Raw genomic sequence first — 4,067 nt, forward strand, 5'->3', positions numbered from 1 at the left:
GTAGAGACATTGTTTGATTAATGGACCAACTCAGTTCAAATGAAGCGGACTATAAGCAGACAATGTCATTTTTCTTCTGCATAAAAAATGGATGATATCACCTTTTTTAGCTTCGCAACAAAATATCTGTCATTGAAATTGTGGGATTGCCTATTCATGTACAAAGTTAAAACATGTTGTAGCGAGACGTAATATGAATGGGTATATCTAAATATATGTCGTCCGCAGATAAAAGAAACAAGACGTGAATGGTAAAGTCAAATATTCAAGCGGCAGGTAGTTGGAAATGTATACGTAAAACTCACAGAGGCATTAAACCAATAAAAGCCACATCATAGAAAACAGTAAGCAAATAAATAAATACTATACCAGCCTTCGGTAGTATGAATACTGTTTTATCTATATATACTCTGTGCAAGAGAATCGAACTCTATATATACATGAGCGGATAGCAAAGTCAAGTAATTCATATTTATCTCAATATTTAACAAAGTTCTTGGTGGATATGTTAGAATGGGAATATAGGGCAAACATGCAAAAAAATATGCTAACATGAGAAGAAATGAAGAGACATCCAAACACATGGGAATACGAGGCATCGGGAGACAAGCAATCAAGGGGGAGTCCTCGGTCATGTAGATAAGCACAAAAAATATGTTTCCCAGCGTGTGATCATTTGCCGGATGAGATCGTACTGCTACCATGGAGCAGTATGTAGTTAGAGCATCTCTAGCAGATACTGTAAACCGGTTCATCTGGAATAATTGCCTGTTTATGGGATGTGGGCATTTTTTTGACCAGAACAGAACCCACAAAATCATCCGTCCCTGATTTTTTTTTTGCGTGACCCTGCATAGTCCGGGCAGTTTCTGTCATATCAATGAGAGAAGCCCCTCTTTTTGCCGGATTCTCTTGCCTTGGTACGAACTCCATTTCCGCATGCTTATGTTCCCGCAACACTCCCCGCTAGCGCCACTGCACCTCCCCGCTGGTTCTGGCTGCCCCACGCCATCTGGTAGTTCCGCCGACCCTTGCCGCATCTATTCCACGAAATTTGGGAGTGGGAGGTGCCTATTTTTTCTCTGCGGGCTAGTGGCCGACTTCAGCGCCATGGATCCGCCCAGGAGCTTGGCGTGCCGCCTTGCAGCCGGCGGATCCGGTTGGTTCTAGCGCCAGCGAACCTTGGAATCGAACGGGAGTCGCCCGCGTGCGCCGGAGCCTAGAAGATGGGATTTTGGCAGGCGTTGCTTCGGCCGTAGGGGTAGAAGAAAGGGGCTCCATAATTTGCTTCGGCCGTCGAGGGACAAGAAAGGGGTCGCCGGCGTTGCTTCGGGAGAAGGTATGTGCAATGTCGGCTGATTATTTTGAGTCAATATCGGCCGGTGAGATTTGGTAGAAATTAACGTGCATGCATTTTGTAGATGGATCGGAGTTCGTCCTCGTCGTCTTCATCGGATGATTCAGACATAGAAGAGATGATCCTATACGACGACGTTGATAACCAGGGATTTCGACATAGAAGTGATTTGGACTTCAAGATTTATCACAATGTTGGTAGCCGTGTGAAGCGTGTCAGGGACGCAGACGAGATCACTGCATTTCTTGACACCTACCAGAAGATTGAGAACAGAACAGTGCTTCACACTACCACCTCCTAGAAGATCTTATTGAGTATCAGTGACAACTCTATGGGAGATAGATTCCCATTTTTATTCATATGTGTTTGTGTGTGATTTGAACATTTGGTGTTGTAATAATTATTCAAATTTGAACATTTGTTGTAATGGACGATTGTTGTACTGTGAGTTGCCTTTCAGATCATTTATATTCATATTTCTTAACTAATATTATTGATTCTATTCGGTTCATAATGTTAAAAATCTAGAATTTACAAAGCTACAGAAAATTTGCGGTATTGCGAGGCCTCCGGCAGAAGAGCAAAGTGTTGATGTACGTCTGAGCTCTACAGATAACTATGCGCATGTGCCGGCCATGTGCCAGTGTATGCCATCGCCCATTCACCACACCACACTACACGGCGACCCTGCCATTGATTTCTTTAGCAGAATTTTCTCTGGGTCATGCAGATTAGCCCCAGTCGACGAACTTGTCAGCGACAGCCGACAGAAACCACTTCGAGTCTTTGTTCCTGACTAGAAATCCAGTCTCGGACGGAGAGAAGAGCTGATTGAGAGCTGGATGGGATCAACTCATCATGCGGGTTAGAGCATCTCCAGCCGTTCGGCCTCCCAGGGGGCCGAAAAAGAGCGTCCTGGGGGTGCGCCGGTGATAAACTCGGCGCCGGGGGCGGTTCGGCACCCAGCCGTCGCCCCTAGGCGCCGAATTCAGCCTAACTTTCGGCTCAAATATGTTCAAAAACGGCCCGATAACTGCGTGAATCGGCCCATTTTCGGCGCGGTTCGGCGGTTTTCGACGTGAATTTTCGCATACAAATAGAAATCAATTATTAGTTCGGCGTGTTTCATCACATAAATCAAATAGTTCACTAAAATTATATAGTTTAACAAATAAAATCTCAAGTTTCATCACATGTCATTTCCGGCCTCGCCCTTGAGCCTCCATAGGTGCTCCATCAGATCGTGTTGCAGTTCTTCATGCACCTGTGGGTCTCGGATCTCCTGACGCATATTGAGGTAGTCAGTCCAGTTTGCCGGTAGGTGGTAATCAACTTGGGCAAGAGGACCCTGCATGTGGTTTGGTTTAGTTTTAAACACTGGCTCTTCGTTGCTCGCTCTCAATGATCATGTTGTGCAAGACGACACAGCAAGTCTTGATCTCCCATATTTGATCTTTCGACCAGGTCAGAGAAGGGAACCGGACAACAGCAAATCAAGATTGGAGCACACCAAAATGCCCACTCGACATCCTTCCTGCAAGCCTCCAGAACCTTCGCAAATCAGGCGTTCTTGCCTCCTGGCACAAGGTTTGAGATGGTCTTCACAAATGTCGACCATCTCGGATAGATGCCATCAGCTAGATAGTACCCCTTGTTGTACTGCCGTCCATTAACCTCAAAGTTCACCAGAGGAGAATACCTTCAACAAGCTTGGCAAAGACTGGGGCGCGCTGCAGGACGTAGATGTCATTGTGAGTTCCTGGCATCCCAAAGAAAGAGTGCCAAATCCAGAGGTCCTGTGTGGCCACTGCCTCAAGCACCACACTGCAACCGCCTTTGGCGCCTTTGTACGACCCCTACCAAGCAAATGGACAATTCTTCTATTTTCAATGCATGCAGTCGATGCTTCCAAGCATCCCTGGAAATCCTCTTGCTTCATTTTCTGCTAGGATCCGAGAAGTGTCTTCCGCATTGGGTGTTCGCAAGTACTGCGGTCTAAACACTACCACCACTGCCCTGCAGAACTTGTACAAACACTCAATGGTAGTGGACTCGGCCATGGGCCCATAGTCGTCGAGTGAATCACCGGGAGCTTTGTATGCAAGCATCCTCATAGTTGTCATGCACTTCTGGATCGAGGTGAATCCAAATGTGCCGGTGCAATCCTTCTTGCACTTGAAGTAGCTGTCGAACTTTCGGATGGAATTCACAATCCGGAGGAAAAGCTTTCGGCTCATCCGATAACGGCGCCGAAATGTTTTCTCACCGTGCAATGGAGCGTCGACGAAGTAGTCCGAGTAGAGCATGCAGTAGCTTTCCAGAAGATGTCGGTTCTTTGCTTTCACCCGCCCAAGCGTCGGGCCACCTTGCCGCGGCTTCTCACTGCTCGCGAGCATGCCGGCGAGGGCGGCGAGCACCATGAGATGCTCCTGCTCTTGGATGTCGACTTCGGCTTCCTCATCCAGCAACGCCGCGAGCGCCTCCACATCTTCGGAGTCCATCGTTGGGCCGGGCAATTCACCGAACACCTTGTGGGTGAGGTGGGCGCAAGCCCGCCGGCATACAGGCCATGTGCACGGCCGGGAGCGCTGGAAAGGTGCCCGGCGGCGGCGAAGAGGCTGCCTCAGCGAAACCCCTTCTTTTTCCCGGCGGGAGGTGATCTACCTAGCTGCGGCTGGCGGTGGTCGGCGCCGGGATCGGCAGGGTGGCG

This window comes from Triticum aestivum, chromosome 4A (genome assembly GCF_018294505.1).
Source record: "Triticum aestivum cultivar Chinese Spring chromosome 4A, IWGSC CS RefSeq v2.1, whole genome shotgun sequence".
NCBI lineage: Eukaryota > Viridiplantae > Streptophyta > Magnoliopsida > Poales > Poaceae > Triticum > Triticum aestivum.